The 23943-nt window shown below is 32.6% G+C and overlaps 1 protein-coding gene across 3 annotated transcripts in view; it reads right to left on the minus strand.

Moving 5' to 3' along the window:
* Nucleotides 1-23943, minus strand: part of LOC140443133 (kielin/chordin-like protein) — a 583808-nt gene that overhangs the window by 343397 nt on the left and 216468 nt on the right. The gene's annotated exons all lie outside the window — the stretch shown is intronic.

Here is a 23943-nt window from a genome sequence, read left to right on the forward strand (position 1 = left end):
TATAAAATGGTGATAGAATGAGTGCTTTTACATCGCTTTCTTTTTTGATGGGAATTCTCATATACCATCTATCCACTTAATGTAATTTGTGGTAATAATATGATACGTGTTCTTTGGCTGAATTTAAAATTTAAGTACTTTTGATTTTTCAGCAGAGAAATTATTACCAAAGCTTGTAGACCAAGAAGTTAGTTCATTTACTGCTCTTTGGATTAAACAAACTCAATTATTGGTATCAAAATTATTAAATTGTTGAACACAAAATTTGTTCTGAATGTCACTTAATTAAGAAATGATTTGAGTCCGCTAGATGCAAAACTCTGTATTTGCAAAAATTGTAAAAATTGAGTTTTAGCTGACAGTTATTTGTCACATTTTATAGCTATCTGTTGATAGAAATTCTGATAGATAGAAATTCAGCAGCAAAGTAAGGTATTTACTAAGAAAAAGGCATTAGAAATCTTGAATCAGACGCAAATCTCTGTATTTGTCAGCCTATGCCAGTTGCATAACTGTGTAATTGCAATTGGCCAATTGCTTACATTGTTTGAGTCACATGACACGTCTCATGTGCACATGTCAATTATTCCATCATTCGCCATTACCGGTTTCACTGTTTGTTATTTGAGTACTAAAAACACCAAGTTTATTGCAAATAATTAACATTATGGATCTTCATGTGCATATTAGACCTTGTGAAAAAGGAAAAGGGAGAAAACTAGTTGTACAAACAGAAAAATGGAAACGAAATGTAATGAAACTTAAGAGGTAAGAGGTGTCTACAATTAACTAGATAGGTTTGGGACTTATTGTCAGTATTTTTAGGCATAAACCTAAGGATTTACCCGGTTTTCCCACCTGTAACCATACAAAGAAAGTGTATTGTTGTATAGATTTAAAGATGCGAGACATTCAGCGTTTCCATAATAATATGTATTCAACAACTGACAAAATAAAACAAAATATTTTTTTGCTGAAATTTTGTGAAGGTCAAAAGCCCAAGAGATCAGGTACAAACCTACATGGAATTTCAATTAAATATTTTGTTCCTATAGTAGAGGGTGGACTTTTAAGAGTATGCAAGACAGCATTTCTTGGAATAACTCATTTAAGTTCTGAAAGAATAGAGAGTGTTGTAAGAACGTTTGTTATCCGGGGTGAAATACCAAAAGAGAGAAGAGGGGGAGATACAACAAAAGGTAGATTTGATCCAATAAAATTATCTATCCAAACATTTATGGGGCGTTTGAACGGTGCAGAGAGTCATTATAATAGAGGACGATCTGAATTTTACAAAGCTTTACAGAATGTATTGTCAACGTCATCCACATCATTCCGTAAAGATATCATATTTCCGAACATACGTTAATGAACACTACAACATATCATTCGGCACTCCCTTAGTAGATGCTTGTTCTGCGTGTCTCAGAGTGAAGGAAATTTTGAGAAAAGAAAATTGAGAAGAAGAAAAGTTAAAGGTTATAACAGAGTAGAGAGTTCATACGTTAAGAGCTAAAGCCTTTTATTCTTTGTTAAAAAATGAATCAAATCATAACATACAAATATTTTCTTTTGATTGTCAAAAAAATCTTTCTTTGCCAAAGCTTCCCGACCAGGCGGCTTATTTCTCACAGCAAATAAATTTTTATAATTTCATCATCGTGGCTGGAAATTCGAAATCCCATCTTTCTTCTGCAAGTGTGACGTCATATGTGTGGCTGGAGTTTGAACATCCAAAAGATTCAAATGCTGTTGCCTCTGCTGTACATGATACTCTCATAAAATTCAACTTTAAAAATCAAATCGAAAAAGTTCACCTATTTGCAGATGGATGTGGTGGACAGAACAAAAATAGCACGATGATGTCTATGATAATCTACTGGTTGGTTTATGAAGCACCTGGTCACATCAAGGAAGTGGAGTTTACGTTTCCTGTTGTTGGTCATTCCTTTTTGCCACCAGATAGGATTTTCGGTATGATAGAAAGGGAGATAAAAAAGAAGAATGTTGTAATAAACAGAAAAGAATATGAAGACATAATTGGAAAACACTCAAAGGTGCTGAGACTTGGTAAAGACTGGCAGATATCAGACTGGAGAAAGACGAGTGACGTTGTTGTTAAAAAACCTTCCCAGTGGCATTTCAAATGTAATGCAACGAAACGATTTATATTTTCTAAGAACAAAGATTATATGGCTACGGTAAGGGAGGAAATATTTTATCGTTCTGACATAGGGTTCAGCAGGTCTATAATACGAAAAGGGAAAAAGATTTCTTTATTGAAACCAAAGTAACAACAGATTGGATGTTTATTGAAAGGAGATAAATCGTCCATAGGCACTCTCCTTAGAAACCATTTTGGTGAAAATTGGAGAGACCAGCCGGATCTCAAATTTTATAAAATTATAGATACTAGCGTACAAGCAAATAATAACGAGAGTGCTGCAGAAAATGATCATATTGATGATGAGGACCCAGAGGAACTTAGAGTTTAGGAATTAATATAAATATAAACATATTATAATTTGTAATACCTTTTGTACTTTGGATAAAAATAAACTTCACTAAAAGTTTACTTCCACATGCTTTTATGCTTTCTTCCTTATTCCTAACACACTAGGTTTAGAAAACAGACTAATATAACAACCACTAATATCGTTAATGGTTGACTATTATCATGTATTTGCAAATGTTAGTTGCATAAATCTGTATTTACATAGTTCACTTGCAAAACTCGGTATTTTCAAATTTGTCTTCCTTTTCTAGCAAACCCAATAACTTTTCTAAGAAAAAAATCATTATATTTTACCTAATAAAGCATTTATCTATCACAAAAAAGTGCCATTTATTATGTCTAAGGTTTTTTGCAAAATTTATCAGTTTTTTGCAAATAACTCAGTTTGACTTATACAGTGAATACAAAGTTTTGCATCTAGCGGACTCATTTAGAAAAAGTTAAAAGTAAATCTTCATAGCTTTTACTACATGCAGATTAGATGTTTATGAATATTTAAACTACTGTTTGGTGTCCCAATAACATAACGATTGCAAAAACGCTTAAAATCATAAAATATTTTCCGCAACGTCAGCACTTTTGAAAATATATATATTCGAACGGCGAAAAACAATCCATTTATAATTCACGAATCGCAATATTTAAAGCGACAACGAGTTAACTGAAAATTTAATTGAAATGTTGTTCAAAGCCCGTAGTCGATCAGCTATTTATTATGAAAACTCACGGACCGTTCACAAGTAACCATTGTATTGTTTATATAGACATTGAAAAGTTAATAATGAAGCAAAATGGGAATTTTAGAATGTAGTTATCGTTTTTTGGATTTATTAAATTTAACTTCCCAGTTGGTATTATAAATTCTACTGGGAAGCTAAATCAAAAAATAAGGTTGAAAATATTTTTTAATGGGTAATGTTTTATTTAAACTCGCAATTAGAAGTTAATCGTTGTTTAATTCGGTCTTTAGAACTATCAACTAGAGTCTAGATAAGACTATACGTGGTATAAATACCCGACAAGTGCAGCTACCGAACATCCAAACATAAAAACATATGAAATTTTTATCTCCAAATCAAAACGTCGTGGATCTATTACAGTTAATAAAGACAAAATCCTTCCGGAGGATTAAGCCGATGTTCTAGTTTCCCACCTTCGTGCTTTAATCACGAACGGAGTAGTATTTGCCCCATCTCCTGTTTGTTCGTCGTTGACAAGAAAACGAAACTCCAGAGAATTACATTTACGAGTTTGTGTAAGTAGACCTAGCACTAGTTTATCCAAAATCAGTGACTACTTCTCGCTTGATTAGTTTCCTCTAAATTGGTCAACTGTGAATTTACAGGATCCGGGTATCAGGTTATCTCTTTCTAGTTTTGTGTAGAGATGTACGTTTATAGATAAAGGAGGTCCGATTAGGACCTTGTTTTAAACAATAACGTCCATAGTTTTAAATTTTTTTAGCTATTGATTTAAGGGCATAAATGACCAGACACTTTTATACAAAAATAAATAATCTGTTTCGAAATGACATTTCGAAACAAGTCTATTTAGATTTATATCTATTTAGATTTAAAAAAAAACTATAACAATATAAAAAAGACAGAATAATAGCTTAAAGAATAAAATAACTTTTATACAGGGTGTTTAAAAAAAAGGTAACCCCGTCTCTAGGGTGGGTAAAAAACTGAAAAATAATTGGGGTTTGCTTAGTAAAAAATTTTTGTAACGCCATCCGTTTTCAAGATACAGGGCGTTGAAGAAAAAAAAAATTACACATTTTTTATGATTTTGGCGAAACTACTGGCAAAATTGTAATGAAATTTTATACGAATATGTTTTGGAAGCTGATACATCCCATGAATTTGTTTTTATATCTGATTCTCATAGAGGGCTCTAGTTACACGGATCGTACTAAGTATTAGTCAATATAACTTTTTTAAGAGTATAATGATTAATCAAAATTTCAAGTAAACTTAAACATCATTCAATTTTACACGAAAAAGATACTCTTGGTAAAACTCGATACTGTGTACCGTTTTCGGAATATTTTGATTTGAAAATTATGAAGTAATAATTGATGCTGGTAGTAATAATAAAGTTCTAATAGGTATACCTCCATTTTCTCCAAGTGTGCCATGGAAATCTGACATTTATTGATTGTTATGACGATAAATCAACAATAATTAGAGTTTTGAAACCTTGTTATTTGTAAAATCAAATCAAAATGTACTCAAATGTTGAATACACTGACATGTTATTGACCTTAGGCGAATGTTTAGGATTTTCTAGTGCAGCTGTGACACGTTATGCAGAAAAGTTTCCTAGAAGAAACTTACCAACTAAAAAAACATTTAGAGCCGTTGAACGAGGTTGTCGAGAAACTGGGAATGTGAGACCAAATAAAATAAATTCTGGTAGACCAAGAACAACAAGAACAATTAATAAAGAAAATAATATTTTAAATTTACTTGATCAAGATCCAACAGTTAGCGTAAGGAATATAGCAAGACAAACAAATACTTCTTCTTCAAGTACTTGGCGGATACTGAAAGAACAGCAATTACATCCTTATCATTACAGACAAGTCCACGAGCTTTTGCCAGATGATCTACCGGTTAGAGTGGATTTTTGTGAAACATTGCAACAAAGGACAGCCCACAATCCAAATTTTTTAAAATGCATTCTTTTTACGGTCGAGGCCACCTTTACGCGACAAGGTATGTTTAACTCCCATAATGAACACTACTGGTGTGACGAGAATCCACGAGTCAAAAGGGTATCACATTACCAACACTCATTTAAAGTTAATGTTTGGGCAGCAACTTTAGGTAACAAATTAATAGGTTATTATATTCTACCTGGAAATTTAAATGATGATATGTATCTTTATTTTTTAAACAATTCCTTATTCGAGATATTAGAAGATTTAACGCTAAACGAGCGAAGATCTGTATTTTTTATGCACGATAGAGCTGTACCACACTTTGATAGAAGGTGTGGTAATTGGTTGAGTAATCATTTTCCAAATCGAGCGATCGGTAGAGGTGCAGAAGCTCCGATTCATTGGCCTCCTCGGTCATGCAATTTTAACCCTTTGGATTGCGCAGTTTGGTCGTATATTAAGGAAAAAGTATATGCTACAGAGGTAAATTCACGCCAAGAATTGGAAGAAAAAATTCAACGTCAATTTAATGACATCATAGCTGATCCCCTACCGATTAGAAGGTTAATGCAATCTTTAGAAAAAAGAATAGACTTGTGTATTCGCGAAAACGGAGGGCATTTTGAACACTTATTGTAATTGAATTTTATTTTATGTTCTTAGTCATTAATTTAATTTTCTTCTTGCTTAGTCATTAATTTAATTTTCTTCTTGTGAGTTTTGTTTAATTACTAACTATTTTATACCAGCATCAATTATTACTTCATAATTTTCAAATCAAAATATTCCGAAAACGGTACACAGTATTTTACCAAGTTTTACTAGAGTTTTACCAAGAGTACCTTTTTCTTGTAAAAATGAATGATGTTTAAGTTTACTGGAAATTTTGATTAATAATTATACTCTTAAAAAAGTTATATTGTATAACTTTGTATATTGTATATGTATAAGTTAAAACTCCAAAAATTAGTTCCAAATACCGAAATGTCAGAACTGTACAGTAACGTCCACCTCTAATGCCAAAGATTACTCCTCGAAACACCGCAGTACGGAAGATAACGTAAGAAACTCATTTCGAAAGTAAACGAAGAAAATAAAGTAGTTGTTACTTTTCACATAATTTTTAAACTCGCCATGTTAAAGCGCCAAATTGTATTGTTTCCTAACAGAATTACAAGTTGGGATACTTACGTGCTCGCGGAGACCGGTAATTGGAAAACAAGATTTAGAGTATTGTCCTCAGTGCGGAGAAAATAACTTAATTTTTCTAGCTACGAGTACAACACAAAAAGACTAATAATTGTTTTTGCAGAAACAATACTACATTTAAGTAGTATTACAGAATCATTGACGAAATATTTGGAAAGTAGGGTAGAAATTTATGAGACATTTAAATCGGCTTCAAAGCAACTAAATCGAACAAAAAATTTCCAAAATTTTTCAATATATTTTTCTCAAAATAGAATTGGGCTTTTTAATAAACAATTGCAGTTTATGAAATTACAGGCGGTTTAAATTGTACGGATTCGAATTTTTGGTTGGTTGAATCGAAAAAAATGTCGATTTGCTACACGGCACATACTTTTTAATGGGTGTTCAGACAATTCGATTGTATATCGCACTCAGAAATTTTATCGAATACGGTCACATTTACATTCAATTTTGTCATTGGAAACCGTATGTCGTGACGCGATAAAAAATTCGAACCGAACGTCAGTGGCGCTTGTATCTATAGGTTGAGCTCATTCACACGATTCGAATTTTATCGAACTGGCCGAATACCAAAATAAACATCTCAAGGGCTCTGGGAAGATATTTGGTTCGATAATATCGACACCCCCATCAAACAAGGTTGTAACTAAGGCCCATATTTATAGTCGATGCTCAAGTATCGGTCGATGCTTGAGGTCGACCTTGAATGAAATTTGTGTTCTATAAACCGTTCTCAAGTACGAAGTCGAGCTTGAGTACGCAGAAATGACAGCTCGTACTCAAGCATCGGATCGACCTGCCTTGAGCACGGGATCCTAACCTAACTTGTTTGTTTATATTTATATTTTTTCCAATACGCTTCAATACAATATATTTTTTTTTTTTGTTTTTTGAGATTATGGATATTTTTGTTCAACATCCAGGATTAAGTCATGGCAGCTTAATATTTGATCAAAGTTGATTAAGAGTTAGAAAGGAAAGAGGACAAATTCCAGAATTATTAATAGGTGAATTATTATGAATAGTGAATATGCATACAACACAGGCACTATCTACTTACACCAGCATTCAAGCAAGGAATTTATTGATGATGATCTAAACAAAAAATAGGTTATTTGATAGATATATCTTTTTAGGTAATGATCAACAAAATAGATATAATAGTGCACATGTAAGAAATGTTGCCAAAAGGCTATTTTAAACCTGGAAAATATGGTTTCCCTGTCTGCAATGAAGCCTACAAATCAAATTAAATACATATCTTGCAATAATAAGTGCTACAGCAGTACTCTGCAATATGTGTTTACAGGAAAATAATTATAAATGGTGATGATGATTTTCTAGAAAATACTGATGTGTCAGAAAATAGAAATGTTAATGATGTGGAACAAGGTTTAAATTTTAGGAGACATTTTATTCAACAATGTTATGCATGAGAATGTGAATATATTATTGAATACCTATGTTAAATGTAATTCTTTTTTATTTTATATGTCGAAATGTATTTTTTATATTTTAATTTAAAATAAATGAGGGTTATACTATACTCAGACAACTTAAGCAAGTATATCTTTATTGAGTTCGAGTTGTCTCTCTCCTTTTAAATAAGTGTTTATTCCTTTCACAAAACCTTTCCTTATCAAATATAAAATTAATTACATGTTTAAAATATTAGTATTCTTTATTTAAAAATATATTTATAAACCTTCTAAATAAGTAAATTTGAAAGTAACAATTTATAAAACTAAAAAATGGAATAATATCAGGCTTGTTAAATATAAAATAATATAATAATCACTTTACAACCACCATAGTATACATTAAAAACAAAATCACAAAAAAAAAATAACCAAAACTAGTATTTACATTTAGAATTTTTAACAGTTTTCAATATAATACATTAAATACAAAATACTACATACTAGTACTAGTATTTACATTTAGAATTTTTAACAGTTTTCAATATAATACATTACGTACAAAATAAGAATAGTTATTATATAAATGATTGTTTTAAAAATCCATAACTAGAGATTACTATTAAACTTTGGAATAATTCAAACCTTTTTTTGGAGAATGTTTTTTATTTGCAAGTATAATAGCTACTACTCCATTAGTAGTAGTGTTTGTTATTACTGTTACATATTGCCATAAGTATATTTAAGATTACTTACCATTTGAACCATATTCTATAGGAACAACGGGTGTCATATTACAAGTATTACTTGAAATTCTTATTATATGTACAGGTAAGATTTCTCAAAATTATCATACATAACAACTCTTTATTTTGAACTGGAAAAGCAATAGATGGAGTCAGATAATTCTGATGTTACAGTAATTAAACTTATATGTTCTCCTATCTGGTGGGCCTCCTTTTGTTCTACAATAATACTAGGTATGAAAATATAGTAAATTTACCTCCTCCAAATACTTCTGTGTTGTCCCAAGGACAGACGATGCTTACATATATGTTGGGAACAGCAACTTTCACAAACTCCATACCTACATCAGGCTTTGGCTTTTTTAAAGGGCAATCACCTGTAGCCAGCATGCTGTTGTTTCTCTGCATTTTCTACAATAAAAATTTTGCTTGAATAAATAGTATTTTACCTCAATACCCAGTTTCAATTTGTTTTATAATTTTCGTAGCTGTTCTGAAGTCCTTAATATATCTATTTCAGGCTGGCAGTTATATACCTAATACGCTGTATTGTACTCCCAACCCTTCTTTTTTCATTAAGGAAGCACCGTTTGTCCTTTTATTCTTTACAGTATTATTTTCATTTACCAGCTGGATTAAAAACACCTTTCCTTTTGTTGAATACACTGCATATTTAGTACAATGTCCGTTCATCTAAAAATCGACATAATTGAAATTTATTCCCTCGAATGCATATTTTTTATAATATATTACATACCTTAAAATGATTTATTAAAAATTAATTTTTTTAATACACAACATGCCTCTTCTTCAATAAAGCTAAATTTGGCGCTAAAAATATTTAAATAAAGTTTGGTGACAATGATAATAATTGACAGAATCTTCTTTTTATTGGATGCCATCTATCAAATTTACTTAAAATCCCTAATTTTCGTGCTTGAGATCAATCTTGTACGAGAATACCCGAAGTATCGTTTATAGAACACAACAAATACTTGAGCATGACTTTGACGTAAGTTCGACTTGGCGGAGCACGTGCTCAAGCACGAGCTTGAGTACCGACTATAAATACGGGGCTAAGTTAGATCTATTTTCAGATTTTAACACAGGCGAATTCAGTAAAAAATTGCGCACACGTCCATATAAATGGCTTAGTTTAATTCTCAATAGTTTCTCTAATACCATACTTTAACCATAATACTTTTGTAAGTAAAAATAAGTTTTTTATATTATATTATTATAAATTTGGAACAGAATTTAATTTCTGGCGAGATGGGAAACTAATAAAGTATTGCAAATGATTTTAATGACAGAGAAAACGCTTTATGCGCAAAATACATTCTTTGTATCATCCGATGAAATACTTCATCATACTAAGCAACATGGGAATGATTTAATTGAATTTAAAAGAAACTTACTTAGAATTTAAAAGAAAGAGAAAACACGTAGAAAATAAGCTAAAAGAAAAAAGAAGAGAATTACAGAAATAAAAAAATAAAAAACCTATATCAAGGTGCTAGAAATGAAAAAAAAAGGTTTCCAACAAAACCCATATTCGGTAAAAACAAAGCAGGAAATAATATAAGCGGAAAAACAGAAATAGTCGAAAGATGGAAAGAGTATTTTGATGAATTACTAAATAGCAATAATAAGTCAAACCAAAGAGAATGTATGGAAGTAGAAGCAAGAATAGAACACTTAGAAGACATAGAAGATAATTCACCCAGCAAAGAACAAATCGGGGAGATCATAAAAAATCTGAAAAACAACAAATTCCCTGGAAGCAATATCATAAAAGCAGAGATGATGAAATATGGTGGAAAACTGCTAAAGGAGTAAAAAACTAAAAAGGAGACAAAACAGAATGCAGTAATTACAGAGGAGTAGCGTTACCAAATACCGTATATAAAATCCTATCAAAATCCATAAAAGATAAGCTAGAAAAAGAAGTTGAAAATATAATAAGCTAATATCAGTGCGGATTTAGACGAGGGAGAAGCATACGATAGAATAAAGAGGAATGAATTAAAAGAGACCCTTGAGGAACTAGGAGTTAGCAGAAAGTTGCGTAACATGATACATCTTACTTTAGAGAATACAGAAAACAGAGTCAAAGTAAACAATTATGCATCAGACAAATCTATAGTAAACGAAGGATTAAGGCAGGGCGATCCTTTGTCATCATTACTCTTCAATTTATGTCTAGAAAAAATAATGCGAGAAGCGAAACTCAATAGAGAAGGACTTATAGGAGGAGAGAAGGAGGTTATAACAAATTTCTAGACCCGAATGGTAGTGATGTAGAGTCTAGTGGTCATAGAGAGCCTTTCTCTGCTGATGTGTCCGAATATGTACCTTTCAATTCTGAAGGTAAGATGTGAGTTTTTAGAATACCCATTGCTATTTACTTTAATAGACGACCACAATTTCCTTTTGTTACGAATTATTAATTTCTGTTTCTATAATGTTATTCTGTGGGCTTCAGGTATAAAAAGAGTTTTGTTGTAGAAAGTAGCAATTCGGATGCATTTAAGAAAATGTTTTTCGGTACTCTATGAGTAAATATTACAGATAAGTGTGTTAAAACTATTTATAAAAAAAATGATATGGAAGTAACTGATTGTGTTTTCCTAGCCGATCAACGAGGCCATCACGGAAATTATCCAAACAAAGTACCTGCGATTATTAAACAAAGTGTGAGGACACATATTGCTCAGATACCAGTTTTAGTATCCACAATAGTATTCTAGAATAAATTTAACATAGATTCTGATATTGATGTAATATTTATAAAAGAGCTTCTATTGAACAAAGGGAAAATTTACAGCTTAATTAATTATACTAGTCATATCGCTTCTAAAACTATGGTGCGAGTATTCAAAACGCAAATTAAGTCGTTTGCTCAATGTAGTTAGAGATAGTGCAAGCACTCCTGACCACGGCGCAATAGACGAAATTAGGTTTAATCCTCACTTCCATGCGAAACGCATTGTACTATGCACTGTATAATTCCATTTACAATAGAACCTTTCGGCCTTTACGTGAATTTGACTCCACCTTCGCGCAGCTCCATGGTCAGGAGTGTTTGAACTATCTTTACTTAGTAGTTGCGGCATATTTTATTCAAAGGAAGATCTTATCCACTCCAGTCAGAAGTTTCTGCATCATACTATAAGCGAACACTGGTCGTCTACGATTTTACAGTCTTTGATTTGGGAGACAATAAAGGACACTACTGTGTCTGTAGTGCTATATATTTATTTATTGAAATGAAATTAAAAAAGGGATTTACAGACTTTTTCTTCTTTTCTGATAGTTGCGGAGGACAAAACAAAAATAGAATAGTTTTTGCTATGGACTCTTATGCAGTGAAAAAGTGTAACATTAACATTACACATATGTTTTTTGAAGTAGGACATTCACAAAACGAGGGCGATTCAATGCATACCCTGGTAGAAAAAGTCGTATATGTTCCAGACCAATGGATAACGATGATACGATGCGCCACAGCATCAGGCAAGCCATACCTATTCCGTAACCGTAACGATCTTGAGACTCATCTTTCTTCTCATGGCGCCTTCTCCTTTCGAAGGTTGGCGATACAAATGGCAATTGTAGTTTTGGAAACTGCTGCGCGAAAGATTTCTGCGGATGAGCGGTCGAACCATCTCCTCAGGTCCTTCAGCCACGAGTTCTGGCGTCTTCCTACTGATCTTTTGTCCTGTACTTTTCCTTCCAGTATAACTTAAAGTAATTCATATCTTTCGCCTCTCAACACATGACCCAAGTATTGCATTTTCCTCTCTTTGATTATTCTTAGTAATTCTTTTGAAGAACCTGAGAGAGTGGTTTGGTTGCAGCTCAAAGCAATTGTTCAGAGTAGCTGCCTCAAAGGTCAGAATAGCCATGATGATTGCCAACCTTCGTCACCGAGATGGCACTTAAAGAAGAAGATCTAACAAGATGGTTATTTACCGTCTATCTCGTCAATTCGTTGTTTATCTGGTCTGAACATTGAAATTTTGAAAAGAATTACTGAGTTTTTAATCAATATACGCGTGATATCAAAATATAGAGCGCCGATCAAGCTATTTGAGGTTAAGGAGCAAGGTTTGTATTCAGAAGAGGAGGTGGTGTAATAAGGGATTTTTGAAAACTGAATTATCGAGTATTCTTCTTCTTATTGCGCCGTCTCCTTTCGAAGATTGACAATCCAAATGGCAATTGTAGCTTTGAAAACTGCTGCATGAAAGAGATCTTTGTGGATGAGCGGTCAAACCATCTTTTTAGGTCTTTTAGCCACGAGTTCATGGCGTCTTCCAACTAATCTTTTAGCCTGCACTTTATCTTCCAATATGATTTGGAGTAATTCATATCTTTTGCCTATTAACACATGACTTAAGTATTGTATTTTTCTCTCTTTGATTATGCTGAGTAATTCTTTTTGTTTACTCATGCGCCATTGGTAAATTTTTGTATCCATGGAATTCTCAGCATCCGTCTGTATATATACATTTCAAAGGCATCTATTTTTTTTTTCTGTTTCAGAGTTTATTGTCCAACTTTCACAGCCATACAGCAAAACAGAAAAAACATCTGATCACTCGAATCTGATCGAGTATTAAAGGTAGTAAATGACTATAATTATTTGGAAATTATAGTAACACCCAAGTGGTCCATTAAAGCTCATCTGAAGATGCGCTAGTGTTTGGCAAAAGTGGCTATTCACACGGCTTAGAGTAGTTTAGTATCTAGGGCTGAGATAGCCTTTTCGGCTAAAGTAATAGTGTAAGGTCGGTCGTAAGATCAATTTTGACTTTTAGAGCTCAGATATAGGGTCTTTTTGAGTACTATGAGGTGAAAACAATCAGAAGAATCTGTATAAAAAAATGTTTTCCTGTCCAAGGTATTGCCCTAATTTTATGTTAGATTTGGAGACAAGTATTGCTACAGTGAGCCTGTATACAATGAATTTATATAACAAATATATTGAAAGAATTCTAGGATATTCGAATGATAGATTGTCAAAATTTCTTTTGAAAGAAATGATGAAAGTTAGCCTGGTATGATTAAGAGCATGGTAAATAAAAAGAAGGAAAATATATAGTGTCAACCTGAGAATGGGGCGCTCAAATTAAATTTTTTGGACAATACAAAGAACTGCGAGAAGAAGGAGTAAATAGTCATTATCAATTGGAAATGGAAAATTTGGGGACATTAGACGGCTGTTTAAATTAAGAGGTGGAGTATATTAATTAAAGGTTTTTCTCCATGTGTAACGAGAGAGAAAGGAAAGATATGATACATTTTTTGGGGAAATACCCAGTGTTTACACAGATTAGGTTAAAGTGGTTGGACAGAAATAACCTTGTAGAGTGGAAGTAGCTACTATGAGGAGACAGAGATGGTCTATGTTAGCAGGTTATTGTAGAGAGACATGGCCGTATAGGTATGAGTTAGTGAATCTGTTTAATTACGATAACGAGTAGCATGGTTCTAGTTGGATAGGATGAAAACGTAGAAAACGATTCATTCGAATCAATCTGAAATTTTTTCGAAACATTTTTTGGTCATTGTATCACACTTCTTTGCAAATTTTGTTTGATTATTTTGTTGTTCAAGTGCTCTTGAAAAAAGTAACTGCAAATTACCTACCGTTATCTTTTTCTATTTTGAAATATTGCATCAGGTTCGAAGTAAAGTCTATTTAAAATGAATAAAGGTGTAAATATTAAAGTGCTAAAATTATAACCGTGTTAAGAAAGGCGCATTGCGGCAGTGAATAAGGTTCGTATTATTTCGCGCCAGTGGTTACCTCTTCATGCCGAGCAACAAATATGAAAAAGACTCCTCAATGCGAAAGCCATTTGATGTAGCATTTACCGCAAAATTATTCAAAAGGAATTATTCATATAGCGATTTCGCATTCAACTTCTTTTTATATTGAAATGAGGTTTTCATTTTAATTCAAACGGATTGTATATGTACTTTCTGTCGAACAAATTCAAATATATTATAAAATGGTGTTAATATTATTAAGAAGGACACGAACAATGGTTTACAAAACAATTAATGAATATTGTCTCAAGGTTTACGTTTTCTTTTGGAGAAAAACTTTTAATAAAACACAAAAACAACATTTGAACACAAAATAACAAATTGCATCCATTGCCTACCGTTTAAATTTCAATTTAAACATACGTAATCATTTAACATATTTCGTTAAGTTCCATTTTCTTAAAGAGAAACTTGGCAACATGTACATTTTGTAATTTTGTAGGTAATTTTAACTTTAGCTCTACCTAATAACAAAATGTGTTTTATTGGGCTTTTCGGCATTAGTGTGAAATCTAGAAAATAAACAAAGTAGATCCCAGTAAAGTTCCCTGTGGCACACTATGTATTGCTTTAAGCACTTGACACATATTTGATCACTTGTGTTAAGTATATCATTTAAATATCAAACAAATTTTAATATTTTTTATATTAATTATTTTATATTGTTTACTAATTGTACTATATTCCATCTAAAAAAGTATACACCCAATCATGGACGTAATAAACCGCCCAACAACTTAACTTATCTTCTGCTTATGTGAAGCGTACCGCCTACCAATACCGCTTAGTCAAATCACATCGAATCATACGCAGTGAATAATTATTCTGAGGCGTAAACATTCCCCTGATTCTATTTGATCGATAGGTTAAAGCTACCTGCCAATCGCCGACGAATTTTTTTCTTTTAGTCATTAGTCATTGGTCAAGTACATTAAAAATGAAGTTTTTACTATAAATTTGTTTTGGAAGTGTTCAGTAATTGAGTAAGTTGAATGAATAAATATTTATATACAGTTATGAATGTCTTACCACCCGGCTTTTTAACGTAAGAGATAGAAAACACAGTTACCTTGTGAAATAAAAAGAGATGAAACTCGTAGAGGTGAGAAATAATGGAGAAACCTATAATTTATATTACATTACATTATCACTAGCGATAGTCTCACACCTTTAGACGTTAGCTTCGAGCTAAATCACCTCGGTCATAATTATTATGAGTAACGTCGAATGTGTGACGTATTTCCATTTTTTAATTTCGCATAAAGTAGAAACTGATTGACCACAATAAAGCAAAAATGTGAATAAAATAATTTAATTAATAGTGATTATTTAATGTAAAGTTTTAAATTATTAACCAAGAATAATTTCTACTATGATTTGAGGAGTTTTATACACTCTTGTGACAGAATAATTATAAATCCTTCGTGGATTAGTGGTAAGAATTCGACATTGCGACACAGACATCGCAGACGATTAGAGTTCAAAACCCACATGTGATTTTCTTTTTTTTTTAATAATTTGAAATTATGCAAAGATCGCTTTGCTTTGAACCATTAAACATTTATGTCAGTATTAGAAGTGTTTAAAGTTAAAACAAAAAATCTTATTGACAAAACAGTAACGTCGTACTTTCGAAAATAAAGTAAAAATTCTTCAAAATTAAAAGAACTTTCAAAGAATGTTTAAATAAGTAAAAATTCTACAAAAATAAAAAAATATTGTAAATAAACGTATTTACAATATGTTCAAATAAGCCTTCATTAGCAGCAGAACAATAACCCAAACTGTCACTAAAGAATTGTAAAAGTCTGATGGATCAGAGTTCAAGTCACGATGTTCTCATCGTTATATCTCTCATATAGTTTGGACTTGATATATCCCCAAATAAAAAAATCACAAGGTGCAACATTGCAGGCCAAAAAATATCTCCGTGGCCACTAATCAATCGATTAGGAAAAGTCGCACAGAGATATTCACTGACGATGCGAGAATTATGTGCAGGACAACCATCGTGTTGAAACCATATGGAATCGAAAGTTATTGGTAAATTACGAAGGGCTGGGACAATTTTATTTTGCAGAATTTCCAAGTATTTCCGCCCAGTCAACATACCGTCTATAAAAAATGGACCAATGACATGATTCCCTATTATGCCTCCCCAAACATTTACTTTTCGAAGACACTGGGTACGAGCGACATAAATCTGACGAGAATTTCCTCGAGACCAATACCTAGCATTGATTGAATTGTGACGGCCATGCAATGAAATCGTACATTCATCGGTGAACAAAAAGTTCTATAAAAAATGTTCATCTTGATGTGACATTTCCATTGCAGTTTGACAAAATTCTAAACGTCTATATTGATTCCCAGGGAATTATTCGTTGGATTTATTAAGTTTATAGGGACGGTATCGATGTCTTTAAAAAATTTCACCTACTCTAAATCTTGGAATTCCATATTGTTCTCCGAGACGAGATGTTGATTGAAAAGGATTTTGCTCAATACTTGCACGAATCAAAGTGTCCCTTAGTTCCAAATCTGGATTTACCTCCCTTCGTCTGCGAACTCCTCTTGGAGCGAACACGGATCCATAAGTAAAAAAATTACGTATAATAGACTGAATTGTTGATCGTGATGGAGCCGGCCTATTTGGAAACATATTTACAAATTGTTGTCTAATCATTTTGTCTGATAATCCATTCACATGCCAGACAACAATTTGCACTTTTTCCTCGACCGTTAAAATCCTTTTCACGAATTGTTTTTTCAATAAAAAGTTTCTGTTTACCGTAAATAACACTTCTCAGTATGTTATTATTTGATAACTTGAAGGCTTGATGATTTGGTTAGCTATAAAGCAGGTACCTGTTCGCGCGCATCCATTTCAATGTCGTCAATTGTTTTGAAAATCATTACCTGTACAGAGGAATTGATATTAACACTGAGAATTTAGTAATGGACTTGACATTAAACAGTCTTCAATGGATTATTTTCCATTCACAACTGAAGACTATAAAACTGGAATTGAATTTTAAATATTTTGTATTTCTATTTTATAACATTGGAATAAGAATAAATTGTAAATAATGAGTTTTTCGAAAACTTGTTACCTAATATGTATCATATTTTCTATTATTTTTGATTGAGTAAAACAAAAATTTTACCCTTGGTGTGAATTGAACCCCAGTCTTCTTGTCAATAGACAACGTCTCTAACTATTACTCCAATTTTACATACAATAATTGTTTTCGTATAAACATACCTACCTTTAGTTTAGTCAAATATTTCAGTTGAGTTATTTTTATTATTAAATAAACTTAAAGATTTATAATTTAAAATCGCTACTAATTAATGTTTTTTACTATAATATATCTTAATATATTTAATCATTTATTCTAACATCAGAAATTATTAACATAAAATATTTTCGAGGTCATCCGTATAATTATGACTGAAGTCAAACAGACACGTCTAATACTAGCCTTATCTCGTACTATCTCACAACGTAATCTGTCTTCTATCCTTTCCGCTATTTTGCCGGGTGGTAAGACACTCATCACTGTATAGGTAAATACTCTATTTTAATATATTACTTCTACGTCTTTATACTCATATTGATTTTGATTTGACTTTCGTCAAGTGAACATCTTTATCTATTACGATAATAATTAAAAATCCATTGTGATAAAAGTTTTTATACTTGCAAAATTAAAATTCTATTGTATAAAAGGTATAAAAAGTTTTTATATTATATTCACTAATAGATGTGAACTGTTACAGGTAAATCTTTAAAAAGTCCACAGTCTCGGAACAAAATGTGAGATGGGTGTGCGAAAGTATAGAAAAAGGCAATATATTTTCCCAACCGAGCACACCAAGTGAGGCATTAGTTGCTCAACAAAATCAAGTGCTCTTTACTGAGAATCAAGCAAGAAACCAAAATGAGCAGATGTTATACAACGCTTGGATGCAGAAAAAAACAAAAAAGAGAAAATATAAATATAGTTATAAAACAAATGAAAATCCAAATATAGGTACACTACAAAAAAAAATAGATGAAGAAAAACAGCAAAATGAAGATCTAGAATATTACACAGACGAGGATAAACTGAGTAAAGAAACTGAATGGATTCGAGTTTGAAACGCAAAAAAAAAGAAGTCATGCGACTGTCCAAAGAAAGTGCAGTCCCACCCTCACCAACAGACAAGTAGGTAAATCAGAAGAGACTCAAACCGCACGTTAACCACCACCAGTCATTATAAACAAATTGGAAAAATACGACACCCTAGTGAGACACCTATGAGGTACGCAAATATTTTATCACTCTAGCATCCTAGCAGGTGGAAATATATAAAAATTAATGTAAACGACGAAAATAGCTACAGAAATCTGAAAAAAAAAACGCTAAATGGCACAGATCCTGAAGTGACTCATTTGAACATACGAACGAATAAAATAGACCTCTTAAAATTGTTGAAAAAAAAACTGCTTCAAACTTTCCAAGCTAGGAACATAGGGGAAAATCTAAAAAATAAGGAATTTAAATTAGAAAACGTAACCCAATTACTGAAAGCAAAGGACAAATCACCACTACCACTGTTTGCACTTATATATACAAAAAAGTATAAGAAACTACCGAAATTTTACACATGAAAGCGACAATAGAAGCTTTTAGAAAATTGAAATTGATTCCACAATTCAATTGATGTCAAGAGTACGAACATACTCAAAATTATTGTAGAAGAGATGCATTGCACCCAGTCATCCCATCTAGTGCTATTTCGATATGGTTCTTCACGAACTAAGCACTCAGTTTCACCCTCAGATTCCGAGGATGTAGGGTCATGATGAGGTGCAGACGTAGGTGGAATCTGGCTTTCTTCCCGGAAAAGCAATTTTGCCCTTTGACCTTTCACACCCCTAATTTTCGTGTTCTTGATGTCTTTTTTTTTGGTTGCATGTTTTCCTTTTATGTGGACCTTTCTTTTCTTTCGCATTCTGTCGTTCTTCTGCGAGAGCATCTTTTATCGGAGTATTAGTTAAAATAGCAGTGTGTCTCTTCTTCGATGATTTTCTCGGATTTTGTCGAAGACCTTCTTTTAGAAATGGCCTTACCTCTTCAAGTGAAAGCAATTTCGAACTTAAAGGTTCTAGAACGAAATATTCTAGAATTTTCGGTGGATTCTCCATGATTTTAGTTCTACTGCTCAACTGTTGAAATATTTGTTGTTTTCGGAAGTGTTTCCTTCTTCATTTGTTGGTGTAGCCCTGTCTGCCACATATAATGGTAAGAAGTCACCCCCTGTGAAGATACCCTCATTCAGAGGACATATCACTGTTTTACTGAACGCAGCCTTTATATTGGTTGCCACAGCAGCTAGAGGCAGACTCAATTTTAGAATGCCAGGAACATCATATATGGAAAATGTATTACCTGGATTGTTCACCATCCAGTTATCCATAGCTTAATTGCAGTATTTTTTAGTCGTTCATAAACACTCCTGCAATTTACCTATAAGAGCAGTGCGGAGGGAAAGATAAAACTGTTACTTCGTTTTCCTTACAAATATCTAACGCCTCGATAGAAAGTTGGGATTCATGGTTGTCGAGCAGCAAAAGTTTGGGGCGCTTCTTAGAACATCTTGTGTAAATCACAAAATACTTTCACAAATACAAAAAATTTCACAAAATGTTGTTCTTTCATCCATCCTGATGTATTTGCTGTCGAAATTATGCTAAATTTGTATTGGGTGATCTCTTTGACCATTCAATAAAAGAGATTTTTAAAAAACCAGAAGTGTTTATAGCCGCATGAAATTCCAAGCAGTAGAGTCCACGTAATTAAATAAAAAATTAAAAAGTTTACTTCGGTTTCTCACAAAAAAAAAAAAACAAAGTGAGGCCCTCCTTTTTAGGAAATCTTTTGTAATTTTTTTATTTACTTAACTTATTTTCTCTCCTTTCTGGCAAATTTTTGAGAACCTGTTTTCTTTGTGTTATTTATCCATGTATCTGGTTTACCTCTAGTAGCTATCATCTCCCTAATTTTTCTTCTTTTCCGTTTTTCTTTTATTTCTGAGCAAGTTAAATTGTTCCAAAGAACTACGCGCACATCTCCGATTCTGAGCAACGCTGCCTCATTTATTTTGTGTACCTCAAACATCACCAACGTGTTGACATGACTTTTTTGTGCTAAGTGTTCTTAAGGTTTTTTCCAGAACAGCGTATTTGAGTCATCAGCGAAATTTACAATTTACAGATTCTAGATATCCGAACTTTAAACTCAGCAGACGCAGGGAGTGAACACAAACTAGCACTAGCAAATATAAGAATGAAAATAACAAAAAAACATTTGTTACAGAAAATCAGCGAGGAAAAATTCAATGTAGAATCACTGTGGAACGACTCTACAAGAGAAATGTACCAAAGGAGGTTAGCACAGAAGATACGGCTGAAACAAATAGACGACACCGAAGATATAACGATAAATAAAAGAGAAATGTAAAGAGATATGAGAGGCCTACACAGGGTACAAAACATCAAATACTCCAGAATCCCGAGATACCTATAGAAGAATACGAAATTAAACAAAGCAGTTGTTAAGAAGAACAAAAATGAACACTGGGGACAGTATACAAAAAGGATGGAAAGCAACTTCTACGGTACACAAAAACAAATATGTAGATTCATAAGAAACCAAAGAAAAGAAATGGCAGAATTAAAGTAATACAGTAATAAACCAGCAAACGAATGGGAAAGATACCTGACGGAACTGTTTTAAAGAAAAGAAAAATAATAATCAACACAATAACGTACCTGAATTAAGGCACGAAATAGAAATCAGTTTTCCGGAAGTAGAGATAGCCATAAATTTACTCAAAAATAGATAGTTACCAGACGGAATAATCAACGAGCTTCTAAAACACGGAGGAGAAAGTAGGCCCTAGAGATGACGAAACTTATACAAAAACTAATATTACACTGCAAAATACCAGACGCATGGAGAAACAGCATAATGATAGAATAATGATAGATTCTAGCAATGTTTAAGAAAGGAGATAAAGAAGACCCCAACAATTATAGAGGTATAATTCTACTGAACACCGCTTAGCTTACCACAAAAGTCCTAACCAATAAAATTAATAAACTAACAACTTTATCAGATGAACAACAAGGATTCATCAAATCACAGAAAAGGCCATCGAGTACAATAAACCAGCATATATATGTTTTATAGACCTAACATGGCTTCCCATCGCATCCAAGTCGAAGACGTCTTACTGTATAAAAGAAACATACTAATCCATATTATAAAAGCCATCGAAAACATCTACTTCCTTAATTGAATACAGACAAAGATAAATGGAGAATTAACACATTGTATATCAGTACAAAGCAGAGTCAGACAGGGTGACTCGTTTTAAGCACACTTCTCTATAATATAGTAATGGATGAAATAATACAAGCAGTACGTAAAGGTCATGGCTACAGAATGGGGAACAAATAAATCCAAATATTATGTTATGCAGACGACACTGCATTAACGCCGAGACAGAAGATTAACACACATCTTCAAGATGTGTGATAATATCAGCAGAAAAAACCAAAAATATATGAAAACATCTAAATACCTACTACGATGTAAAATTAAAATTAATGAGAAAATAATAAAGCAGGAAGCAAGGTTTAAATATCTGGGAATAGATATAACTAGTTACGGAGGTATTCAAGAAGCCATACACGGCGGAGACATGACCTCACACATCTAAGAAACAACAGAGATGAAAATACTTCGACGAATATCTGGGAAAAGTCTATTGGTCAGGGAGAGAAGCGAAAACATGAGAAGACCATGCAGTATAGAAGACATAAATGGATGGGTGACAAAACGATAACAAGAGTGGAACGAACACGTTAGTAGAATGACAGAGGATAGAATAGTACGAATAGCACGAGATAAGTCACCAAATGGACGAAGAAGTATTGGCTACCAAGAAAAAGAAGGTGCGATAATTTAAACGAATTAAATTAAAAAGAAGAAGAAGAAGACTTTATTGGCTTCTAAGCTTCTATTAGGAATATGAAGGAGAGTAAACTAGCAGATTAGGTTAAATATAAAATGCTATAGTGCTCTTTTTATATCTAATTAACGAAAAACGCCAAATATAAAAAGTGTATAGAGAAACCGGTGAAGATTAGATTTAAAAAAAGATGTTAATAAAGATGCTAATTTATTATTTTTTAATTATTGGTTTTTGCCTGATCTAGTGATTTTTATATTCTTAAAATGGTGTTATACCCCATTATTGTATCTAAATTTAATACAACCTTATTGTTACACTTTTCATCACTTCAACAACATCAATTCTTCACCCGTACTTTGTGGAAAGTATTGGGGGTAATGAATGTACCGAACACTTTAAGGGCCATAGAAACACGTTCCACTTTGTTTCCATCTTGGAAATTAAAAGAGCTAGCGTTATTTCCGGTTAAATGGCTTGAATTAAAGATCTCTTACACAACTTTGGAATTACCCTGAGTGATTTTGCGTGCAAATCTCACAGGAACGAAAAGAAAAATCGAATTTGTACACCAGAGGCACTTTCCTCGATTGATTTAAACTTGAATGATTCGCTGTGTGGATTGGCTGATGGCAAGAATAGAAATGAAAACATCGCCGACTTAAGCTTGAAATACTATGGAATTTAAAGAAAATAGAAATGTTTCCTTCTGTTCATATTAATATAAAACTACATAAGCAGCAGAGACATTGATTGGCGAAGTATTTTTATCTAATTTAAAACACTCTCGAATGGAATGAATTATGTAGTAGTAGGTACCGCATTTTTACCGTGAAAATTGCTTAATCGTTTTATCCAAACAGGTATGCGATTTATAGTATCAATACATCTATGAATTTTTATTAAAAATGGGCACTCTATCGACTAATATAATATGAGTAATAGATTGAGAATTGTATGCTTAAGGTTGGAGGCAGATCAGACCTTTTTGATAGACGCACTGAATTACAGTGATTCTCATGAATCAAATAGTAACTCTAGCATTGTACTGGGCTCAATAGATTTCTCAGGATAAGTACAATGTACTTGCACGTGCATCATGAGATAGTCATCATAAGCATGATTCTCATGAATCAAATTATAATTCTAGTAATTTAGATACATATGAGCAACAATGGAAATTCTAAAACGAATACTAGAATTGCTCCGTCGCCAAACTTTCTGAGGGACTGCAATATCAGCAATACGGGTTCTTTTTCATGCGGATATTCTTGTAAATGAAATTACTGATAGTAAAATATTGATAAAATCTTGATAAGTTTCAAGAACTTTGTGTCTCCCAAAACATAAAACTCAGGGAAATACAACCCAATATTAACAGCCCCTTACATCGCTGACTAACAAAACCATCAACCGCTGTGCTCCCACTGCAAGGATATTCCACATACCGTCAAGCTATCTTCACACAGTACCAGAATATTTGCGCTACAAGTATTCGTTTTATAAGACTAAACAATATTTAAA

The sequence above is a fragment of the Diabrotica undecimpunctata genome, chromosome 1, assembly GCF_040954645.1.
Source record: "Diabrotica undecimpunctata isolate CICGRU chromosome 1, icDiaUnde3, whole genome shotgun sequence".
Taxonomy (NCBI): Eukaryota; Metazoa; Arthropoda; class Insecta; order Coleoptera; family Chrysomelidae; genus Diabrotica; species Diabrotica undecimpunctata.